Raw genomic sequence first — 12073 nt, forward strand, 5'->3', positions numbered from 1 at the left:
CCTGTGTGCAATAATAAAGGCAAGAGAACAACCTTACCAGCAGAGGAGACGCACTTTCAGGCCTGCCTCACAAAACGCAACAGCTACCCTCACATTGCACCGGCAAACGGGAGACAACCTTGAGGTCTCAGAGCTTACACAGAGGAGAGAAGAGATGGCTACAAGGGTGACCGGGGCAGGTACCTCTAAGATAAAAGCACTGAATTCCGTCATGGAGCCGAATACGCCATCAGAAGAAAGCGTGCTGACATCGCAGCTGATCTACCCGGCTATTGCCCTCGCTCCAGACCTGGACTGTAGACCGAGCCGACACAATCGCCTTACTTACAGAGCCCATTATATGTCTGCACTTGGAATCACCAAATTTGAAACAAACAGGTTCCCTGCTCAGATTATGGCATACCCGAATGGGAAACAACGTGATGTAGGTGTGCAAGGCTCCTGCGGCTGTTGTCCCAAGCAATCAAGCTGCATTCTACTGAATTATGGCTATTTAATTACAACCCGTGTGGGAATCGGGTAATCTACTTACTTGCACCTGCACACTTATTACCGGGTCATAGCTCGTTCATAACTTGCTGACTAAGGACATATTCGGACATTGGTTATGTTCTCAAGCAGTGATATATCAATGTTTGCTTGTATTTATCAAGTTTGATTGTTTAGTTTAATTAATTTTATTGCTGTCTCGTTTTCTAAACAAAAAAAATCTTTCTGCTGTCACACTCTCATAGCTCTGGCTAAACTCCCCACATCACAGCCTGAAATCAATTGCCACTATTCAATATACCCATATTTTTAGTACTTAGCTGTTTCGCATAGCAGCCCCTTTATGATGTAAAGAGCTATAAACCAAGATATTAATATTCACATTGTGGCAGGGAAACTATTGAAGAATCATCCCGTTCAACCCCCATAATATTTTAATGCTGCTAGTTATTATCCTCTCTATTTTATTTTTATTTATTTTCTTGCCAACTATAATACATCTTCATTTCAACATTGGATGTCATTACAGGCAACTCCCCTGTTCCTGGAGTCTAAATGCAGCTATCCTGCAATTGCCAATTGCCCCTAGATTGATGTTGGCATACTACTCCCAGGCTCTAGGCTAGGAGTCAACTATATAAATATCTGCCAGTCTTATAAATCGCCAGTAAACCTGTTTTTTTTTTTCTTTTCTTTTTTTTTTATTAACTCTGCGTACCCTGGAATTTGGTAACATATAGTCCTGGACAAGAGCATAACATAAATAAGCACCATTCCTACAAAAGTGCTAATCCCATATATGAGACTCACACTTCTGCCAGGCTACGGGATTGAGATACAATAACTATTTCCCTCACTGTTTAGAATTTACCGAATGTATTCACCATAAATTTGATGCTAAAAGCAGGGTCAGAACTACTACAGAAATACTCACAAGGCTGATTTTTCATAATATTGCCTTTGCTCTTGGGATCTGCGTATCACACCTATGTGTTATAGATCATCCGGGAGAAATTTATCGTGTGCACCAGTTTTAGTTATATTTTGTTTTTTGTTTATAGATGTTAAGTGTGTATATCGTTGTTTATTACAGACTTCCATTGCCCGACTAGAGATTACACAGGCTGTCAAACACTCCCATTCAACACCGGCTCCCTGCTGGATCCTACTGAGTATTCATGATGCTCTCATAAATCTATTGTTTATAACGTTTGCTATGGCAGTTTAGTGTAATCTCCCCACACCTAACTTGTACATATCCTCTTAAAAACCTGCATGAGTACTTCTATATTCTCTCACTAACGTAAGCCTCCCTCTCACACTTTGTTAAATATCCCAACCAGCGTTTGGAATTTGCTGTATAGCTGCCACATGAATGCCCCTTAATGCCCCCACTGACCCTGGTATTTAGTGCACTACAGATCTTAGAAATTGAATCACATTTTATCACTCTCACATATCCGTGCTGAAAGTTCTGCATTATTTTCTATATTCTAACTCTTTGTAAAATGAGTGAATCGTTATTCTCTGAGGGCCTCTAGTGGCTACTTTGGTATTGCAGCACACTTCCTTTGGCTCTGAGTTGCGATCACCCAACAGCAATTTATTGTAAGATTCTGCTCAACCAGACATCTGTTTAGAAACAGGTATGCCTTAACATTCTCTATGTATCTGCTTGATTTTTCTTTTTCAACTCTGATATGATTGTTTATTGTTTATTGTTTTTCCCTTGTATGCTTGCATTGTTTCTTCCACACTTTATATTGGTTTCAAAGGGGAGGCTGTAAGACAGATCATAACTTAATTAAAAGCAATTAGGTGTAGTTTCTCAGCTGTGTTATCATAACCCAGGTCAACTACCTAGATTTGGGACATCCCACCTCCTTACATATAAAACTGTACTTCTGAATTGCTGCACAATCATATTGTTGTTTGCTGAGACCTGTAATATGTTATAACTCTCATAATATGTCGAAATATATAATATAATATACTTTATTAGTTAATTTTCCTAATTTAAGGTGGTTAAGTTTAGTCTTGTTAGTTTATTAAACTGAAATACAGAGTATATATTATCTTACTCATGAAAATTGTGGGGCCTCTCCCCCCCCCCCCCCTCCACTTGATATATTCGCTGCACTTGATAGTTGCATTCGTGGGCTTATCCACAATACTATATGTATCAGCCTTCTCATTTTGAGATGTAATATCCTTTTGCCCCTTTGTAATTTTTGTCTCTGTTTGAGGAGGTTTAGTTTAGTCTTGATAGTTTATTATTTGTTTTATTTGTTTAGTTTGTTTATATATAAAAAAAAACCCCAGCATTGTGGTACAAATGAGCACTTCTGTTAGAAAGTTCTCTAGGCCATACAAGTCCTCTGCAAATCTAAATATAATCGTGAACGTTTCATTCTAATGCATTCAATGGATTATGTTGTTAAACCACGCTGTATAATCAATTCTATGCTATTTTATCGCACCCTGCGAGGTGTCTTGGATCTGTAACTTATCATTGTACCATGTGTTGGTTATAAATAAAATTTAAAAAAAAAAAATAAGCAAAACTTTACTTTTTTTTTTTAAAAAAACAACCTGTATAGGCTATATAAATGGATCACCTACAAAACATTTATGCAAAGAAAAATCTAGTATATAATGTCCCTTTAATTTGCCCAAAATAATTCCTTCCTTAGCATTGATGATCTAAGACTGAAATTACATTTTTCTTTAATCACCTAATACCTAATACATATATGCACCAACTTAGTTTTATGTAGACAAATGGGAGATGTCACCATCCCTGAAAACAAACACACTGGTCTCTGTACATAACTTTCTCAGGAAACTGATAAGAAGACACAGAGCAGTTATGCTATAGCTCTGTTACAGAGGTCAGAACGTTCTCCCTGTACTGTATAGGGAAATCAGCAGCTGTTTTTTTAACTTTAACAACTGCATAAATCTGTGATTTGCATTTCCCTATTCTGTTTCTGATCTAATAATTATTGCACTGCACATCAGGAGTCAAAATTCTGCATCTGTGCAAAATAACAAACTCATCAGAAGCTAAAAAAAACTGCAGCCTGAGCTATCGTACTCCAAGCTCTCTGGGAATTTTCTACCAGGTCCAAGAAGGTACGCCATAGTATAACTCGCTAGTACCTGATAAATGTCATTAAGAGTGCGTGAAAAAACTAATTTTAAAGTGATGATAAACTTTTATCAAATGTCATATATGTAATCTTTGCCATTAAAAAAGTATATGTGTACCTTTTTTTGGTTTTACTCCATCTGTGAAAGGGTTAAATTAGTTCATATAGCAAAGCTTTTATTGCAATGGTATGCCGGACCACTTGAATGAACTCTTTTTATTTATTTATTTATTTATATTTGTTTAACCCTTTCATGACAGGGTTAAAGTGTCTACATCGGAATACCTGTTCCAATGTAGACAAATTGAAACTACGCGATCGTGCATACGATCGCAAGATTTCAATTATTGGATCGCATCTGGGGGGCATCCCTACAACCCTAGGAACGCCCTCCAGACCGCGATCAAGTCCTTGAATCACAGAAGGCTTCAGGACAGCCGTTTGTTATGACGTTCTATTCCGTCATAACGGCTTTAAAGCCCAGTGTAAATATGACGGAATAGAACGGCATAACGGCGTTAAAAGGTTAAACAAGCTTTATTGTTAAGTTTGGTGAAAATTTAGGACAAACATGGGTCTATTCACACAGTACATAGATATTGTTAAGAAAGGATCACTTATACAACAATTCCTGATATTCAGAACGTTGGTGGGTAAAGATCTTCATAAAGAGGTAGTTCTTTTCCTATGTGTGTTAAAATGATTTGACAGATCTAATAACAAAGTCCGGAAGTATAATATCAAAGTTCAGTGATATACTGTGACGTGAAGTTATGAAATGGATAAAAAAAAAATGTTGTGAAATAAATATTGCATTAGGTTTTCAATTTTTAAACAGTATCATGAAGAAGATTGTAAATAACAAATAATACAACATTATTAAGACAACTCTGAATTCAACTTCAGGGCTTTCAAAATAAGCCCAAAATTAATTAGTTATGCGACATTCTGAGGTGTTGTGAGGTTCAACGGCCGGAAGAGGTGGGATGAGAGGAAAGGATTTTTTTTTTTTAAATTAGGGAGTAAGGGGGGAGTTTGAAAGAGCTTAGGATGTGTTAGTACCTGAATGCCTAGTTTCCCAATGATTTCCATAGTTCTAGCATGTTTTCATGCACCTCCACAGACCCTGATCTTAAAGGGACAGTCAACACCAGAATGTTTATTGTTTTAAAAGATAGATAATCGCTTAATTACCCATTCCCCAGTTTTGAATAACTAACCCGATTATAATAATACACGCTTTACCTCTGTAAATACCTTGTATCTAAGCCTCTGCAGACTGCCCCTTATTTCAGTTCTTTTGACAGACTTGCATTTTAGCCAATCAGTGCTAACTCCTCGGTAAATTCATGTGCATGAGCTCAATGTTATCTATATGAAACCCATGAACTAATGCCTTCTAGAGGTGAAAAACTGTCAAAATGCATTTAGATTAGAGGGGTCCTTCAATGTCTAAGAAATTAGCATATGAGCCTACCTAGGTTTAGCTTTCAACTAAAAATACCAAGAGAAAAAAGCAAAGTTAGTCATAAAAGTAAATTGCAAAGTTGTTTAAAATTACATGCCCTATTTGAATCATGAAAGTTTTTTTTGGACTTGACTGTCCCTTTAAGTAGTGATATTTTTCTATACTGAGGAGATCAGACACTTGGTGCCTCCAATCTGTTTTGGTCGGGGTTGTTGGGGTTTTCCACTTTTGTGGGATTAATAGTTTAGCGCTGTTCATCATGATCTTTAAAAGAGACATTTTAGCTGTAACTTTTAAAATAGGGAGGGAGTGTAGTAGATGTAAATTTGGAGATGGAGGGATAATGGGCTCTAGGGTAGTGGACAAGAAGAGAATAACTTCTTTCCAGAAGTCTCCTAATTTGGGGCATTGCCACCAAATGTGAAGAATGGTTCCAGTTTCTCCGCACTCGTGTGTTTGTAGAGGTGTTTTATTCTGTCTGGTGTGAGATAGCATCTAGAGATACATTTAAAGTTCATCTTTTGGATTTGTGCAGAAACAGAGGAATGTTTGTGTTCGTGGCTAATAAATATTTTTTGCCAATGTTTTAGATTCAGGGTCTCGTTTAGATCTCTGTGCCCTTTGTGTGTGTATGATGGAATAGAAGAGTTGTTTTGTGTTAGTAAGAGTTTATAGAATGTAGAGTTCGTATGTTTCAGGGAGTCTGTGACATGCTCAAGTTCTCAAAAGGGGTAAGGGGACACAGTATTTTTTGCTTGGGGGGAGTGTGCTGAAATAATATTGTACCATGATGTGAATTACGGTATATCTAACTTGATTAGTTCAGAGTGTGGTTGTAATTTACCATCTGCTGTTGTTTTTGCAACTTATCTGTTTTATGCACAAGGGAGGGTAAGTTTGGATTGTGTTTAATAGGAATCATTGGGGAGGGGCGGGAGGATATGAATGTGCTAGTGTTAATAAGTTTGTCCCATTGCAGAAATAAATCTGAAAGGAGGGGATAATCTGAAATTGGATAATTACGTTGCTGAGGGGGGATCCAGGCTAGAGTACCGACATAACTTATGTTTAAAATGTCTATATCCAGAGGTACCCAGCTCTTTTGTTGTGAGTTATGGCACCATTCTACCAGTCTTTGAAACAGAGTGGGGGATCTATAGAGGTGTAAGTTTGGGACGCCTAGGCTTCCTTTCTCTGTGGGTAGGTATAAGGTGTTTTCTGGGATATGGATTCTGGTATGCCACTGATTCTGATGTTGTTTCTTCTGTTTCCATTATCTAAGTTCTCTACTTTATCTAGGAAGAAGGAAATAGTTTCATTGTGATCTTGATGTTTTTTAGAGGATTGTAGAACATCTGCACTGATTGTAGCTTACATTTCTTCTAAAGTAGATACCCTAGTTTTCACTTCGGCTACAGTATATCTTTCCTTAGTTCTCCAAATAGCCCTTTGACTTCTTTGATGACCTCCTTTATGTCATCTTTGGAGGAGAGGGTTTTGAGATTTTCTCTTTTAAAGATAGGGTTTGGGTTGATGTCATGTATTTTTACAACAACCTGTTTGGTATTAGAGTCCAGGCTGTGTTCCACAGACAGATCCTGTGTTTTTAGAAACTGGTTTAAAGTTGGTATCTCCATTTTATTGAATTTTTTTACATGGCTTCACAATAGTTGTCAAGTGTGAACAATAATTTCAGGTATTGCTTCTGATGTTTTAGAGGTGACAAAGTTCTTACAGTCGGTCTATTCTGGAAGTGGATATTCACGCTGCACCACAATGACATGTAGCGCTAACACCCGTTAGCAGACTAGAAGTCAAGTATATATAGGACCGTAGGAGTGAGAACCCTTAGAGAGTTTTATCTACACTCTTTCTAGTTGATGCTTTTCTTTCTCGTTACGAGTTTACAGATTGGAGGTATATACACTGTGTGACTATACCTTGAACAAAATATGGTTTTAAAAGGTTCTGCAATAAATACTGACTGTATTGTAAGAAATTGTGCTCAACCTACAAGGTATGATGTTGCTGATGGAGCTGGGGACAGTGACTCTTTCATCTATCTGTCCCTTTAAGAACAGTGCCTCTAAGCGTTCTCCCCCTCTGATCTCTATTTGCATGATGGTTAAGTTCTACAATGTGTGTGGTACTTGTACTCACGGTTGCGGTACTGCAGATTTTCTTGGAAGCACCAGTTTCTCCCAGGAGCGATGTCGTGCTGTGGGAGGATTGAATGTTGCCTGACGGGTGGCCTTCTGGATAGGCCGGTTGCGCTGGGAGTTATGAGGTAGGCTGTGTGTTGTACTTCAAGCAAAAGGTGCACCGCCATTGTGCCACTTGGTGGGTCATTGAGCCGCCGCTTTTGGAGATTGTTTGATTAGGGCTAACAGGCTACAAGGGCCATCAAGTTAGCGGTAGGTGGAGATGGTGCCGTAGTTATGTGCGCCACACTGTTCGGCTGCTTGAGGGTTCTCGATCTGGAGTGGGAAGATCTCCGGAGGGTTATGCCTTGTCCTCTGGTGTTGCTGTGAAGTTAGGCAGCACAATCATCAAAATTTTGGTCAAAATTCACCCTTTTGGTATCAGTGACTGATGCAACTCTTTTTTTTTTAAATGACAATTCCAGTGAACATCCAATCAACATGTGTGTCGTTTGACAATCTTTAAGTCCAGCCCCTTTAAAGCCCTTAGAAAACCTATGTAGAGAGTGGGTGGGACTGCGCTATACATCATAGCCCAGCCAAAAGTAGAAATTAAGAGGGTGGAGGAACAGACAATTCCAATTAGGTTTATAAATCTTTTATTATAAAATATATACACACTTTTTAAAAAAAATTAAAAATGATGTGGTTTTACCTGCAAACGGATATAGTTTTCATTGCAACATTCTGCTAACAAGTAGGTAAAAATGAATGTCTTGCTCCTGTGCCAGTTTTCCATATATTTACTTCCCTTATCAGGAGTTAAAGTGACGGTCTAGTCCAAAATAAACTTTCAAGATTCAGATAGAGCATGTAATTTTAAACAACTTTCCAATTTACTTTTATCACCAATTTTGCTTTGTTCTATTGGTATTCTTAGTTGAAAGCTAAACCTAGGAGGCTCATATGCTAATTTCTAAGACCTTGAGGGCCACCTCTTATCTGAATGCATTTTTACAGTTTTTCACCACTAGAGGGCGTTAGTTCACGTGTGTCACATAGATAACATTGTGCTAATGCACATGGAGTTACCTAGGAGTCAGCACTGCTAAAATGCAAGTCAAAAGAACTGAAATAAGGGGGTAGTTTGCAGAAGCTTAGATACAAGGTAATCCCAGAGTTAAAAAGTATATTAACATAACTGTGTTGGTCTAGGGAATGGCTAATAAAGGGATTATCTATCTTTTACAACAATACAAATTCTGGTGTCCCTTTAAACACATAGTTGAGAGGGGAATTTGTTAAAAAAAATAATCTGATAAAATAGAGCACTCAAGTTTTTGATTAGAATGTTAATAAAGGGACATGCAAGTCAAATTAAACTTTCATGATTCATAGGGATTGCAATTTTAATTGAAATATTGTCATCCTATATAATAAAAGGCCAAGTGTGTTTGTCCGAAGCTGTCATGTGCAGTAGAGACTGCGCGCAAGGACAAACACACCTGGCCTTGCAACTAACCTGGCATCGTGTGGTGGAGTGGGCGTGACCGGGCAGGTGTGGAGTGGGCGTGGCCATGTGGATGCAGTGTGGGCGGGCCATGTGTGATGTGGGCGGGGTCGGGAGGGGCCGGGCAGGGTCTGGAGGGGCTGGGCAGGGCCAGATACCGGGGCTGGCTGCCAAGAGAGTGAGACAGAGAGCTCTAAAGAGGGGGGATAGAGAGAGCAGAAGAGGGGGGATAGAGAGAGGGAGAGAGAGACAGCAAAAGAGAGAGGGGGAGAGAGACAGCAAAAGAGAGAGGGGAGAGAGACAGCAAAAGAGAGGGGGGAGAGACAGCAAAAGAGAGGGGGGAGAGAGGCAGCAAAAGAGAGGGGGGAGAGACAGCAAAAGAGAGGGGGGAGAGAGACAGCAAAAGAGAGGGGGGGAGGGAGACCGCAAAAGAGAGGGGGGAGAGAGACAGCAAAAGAGAGGGGTGGGAGAGACCGCAAAAGAGAGGGGGGAGAGAGACAGCAAAATAGAGGGGGGAGAGAGACAGCAAAAGAGAGGGGGAGAGAGACCGCAAAAGAGAGGGGGAGAGAGCGCAAAAGAGAGGGGGAGAGATCACAAAAGAGAGGGGGAGAGAGCGCAAAAGAGAGGGGGGAGAGAGCACAAAAGAGCGGGGGGAGAGAGCGCAAAAGAGAGGGGGGAGAGAGCGCAAAAGAGAGGGAGAGAGACAGCAAAAGACAGGAGAGAGAGAGCAAATGAGAGGGGGGAGAGAGAGAGCAAAAGAGAGGGGGAGAGAGCAAAAGAGAGGGGGAGAGAGAGAGCAAAAGAAAGGGGGAGAGAGAGAGCAAAAGAGAGGGGGAGAGAAAGAGAGTAAAAGAGAGGGGCAGAGAGAGCAAAAGAGAGGGGAGAAAGAGAGAACAAAAGAGAGGAGAAAGAGAGAACAAAAGAGAGGGGAGAAAGAGAGAGCAAAAGAGAGGGGAGAAAGAGAGAGCAAAAGAGAGGGGAGAAAGAGAGAGCAAAAGAGAGGGGGGATAGAGAGAGAGCAAGGGGTGGGACCACTGTACTGCAAAAAATGGCCCATGTACACAGGCTTTAGGACTAGTATTACATAACATGCAACAATGGAAATACAGCGTTTATATCAAAGTGTAGTTACATACCTTCCATGTAGTTACAAAGCTGTCTAGAGCTTAAGGAGAAGTGCATAATTTGTACCGCAAATGTTCCAATTTTAATAATAGTGAAACTTTATTATAACTTAAACAAATAACAAACAAAATAAATATAACAAATAAACAAATTCACTGTACGACTTAATTCTCTTATTTATATTTAAGTATCTCCTAATACAGGGGTGTCCAAACTTTGCTCTCCAGAGGTTTTGGAACTACATTTCCCATGATGCTCAGCTAGATAAAATGCTGGCTGAGCATCATCGGAAATGTAGTTCCAAAACCTCTGGAGAGCAAAGTTTGGACACCCCTGTCCTAATAGATGTATACTTATAAAATATCCACCAAGTGTACTCGAATATATCATCTGTCCATAATTAAGCAGTGTCTCCTCCCGCTCCCACAGAGGCAGGGATTCTTTCCTTATATATTTACTCAGATCTTATATAGACTTGTGACTTGTCATGCAAAATCCAGTAGAACCAAACCTTACTAAAGGACTCCACTGAGCCCTGGAGATGTGCAGCTGACTCATACATTCAAAAAATATTTTTCAATCTTCCTAACACTTCTGTCCATTCTGGTGCTCCTATGTTGCAATATTTAGCTATAGTTATACGTGTTGCTGTATATACTATTCCTAGAAATGTGTTTATGTATGAGTTGAATCTTTGATTTCTATCATTCAGCAAAGCCTGCCTCAGAGATGTCACCTGCTCCTCCAGAATAGTAGATAAAAACTTAGAGGTCATACTTTCTGTACCTTTGGACATGCCCACCACATATGATAGTATGTACCTGTTTCTAAACAACCTCTATAGCAATTCTTGGAACCTCCTCTTATGTGTGATGTTTTTAAAGGAGTCAAGTACCAATAAAACATAGTTTTAATACAATTTTCTCTCAGATCTGCACTGAGCAGGCCTCTACTAGAGTTATAGAAAATTTTATTTTATCTAGTCAGATCTAATTCCTCGTCTAAATCTCCTTCCCAATAAAGGACAGTGGAAGACTTAGACATTGTACCTTTCTCTTGTATTGAAAGATATAATTGGGACACAGCTTGTTTTTGTCTTTCTATAGCGCTACAAAACTTCTCAAAAGTAGTTTTGACCTTAAATTCTTAGTAAGAACTAATGTATGTGTGTATAACAGATGCTATCTGTAAGTACATAAACCATGGTAGTCTTATTGGGTCTAATTTCTGTTGTAGTTGATTAAATGTCAATATTTTTTTATTGTCAAGAAAATCAGCTATGCGATATAAATCCTTATGTGCCCATTTGCTTTTCTGTCGCCTTGAGTCTGCTGGCAGTATATATTTTAAGGGCATAATTAAAGAGTTAGTAGGTAGTAAGGTTCCATCCCTATTGGTCAGATCAATAAGTTTGATTGTAAATATAGTAATCGGATTATGGTAACTATCATCAGATTTATCCTTTATTTTTCCCCATAAGGTATCATCTGGTGAGTCATACCCCCCCCCCCCATAATAGCTTCAAATTTAGTCCATATTACATCATCTTGTGTCCGACCCAATAAAGAATTCTGAGCTAACCTAGCTGCTGTATAATAATCTGCCAGATTAGGAACTCCCACTCCACCTAGTTGTCTATGCCGGGTAAGAATGTCTTGAGATGGAGACGGAGCGTAGCCATGCAGGAACATGGCCGCATGTTAAGCTAGCTCCGTGACATGCCTTAGATCACCGGCTTATATACCTATTTCTGAGTTGAGAGACATCACCAAAATTATAATGGACTGAAAAGTTAAATCACGGGAGCCCTTATCAGTATCGGATAATGCATCTTTGAATGACTATAGGATAATATTGAAGTCAGCCGGAATCGCCCCACGCACCTGAAGGGCACTGAACGACTAAGATTGGGACTCAGATCGCATGATAGGCTGAACCCCATAGCGACTTAAACAGCCCTTACAGTGAAAAAGGAGGTCGGCAGAGATCATCTGGTTAAGTCGGGTGAATACGCAAGTGACCGCCGCCATCGCACCACTCCACGTGGTAAGTGATAAGACCGCAGCTGGCTACAAAACCTACACGTTAATACTGTATCACACGACCCTAACACTCTACAAACCAGACAGTGCCCGGGACCTTCCATCCTCTAACACCCAGAGGCTTTACTGCCAGAGCACCCAAACAA

This window comes from Bombina bombina, chromosome 6 (assembly GCF_027579735.1).
Source record: "Bombina bombina isolate aBomBom1 chromosome 6, aBomBom1.pri, whole genome shotgun sequence".
Lineage (NCBI taxonomy): Eukaryota > Metazoa > Chordata > Amphibia > Anura > Bombinatoridae > Bombina > Bombina bombina.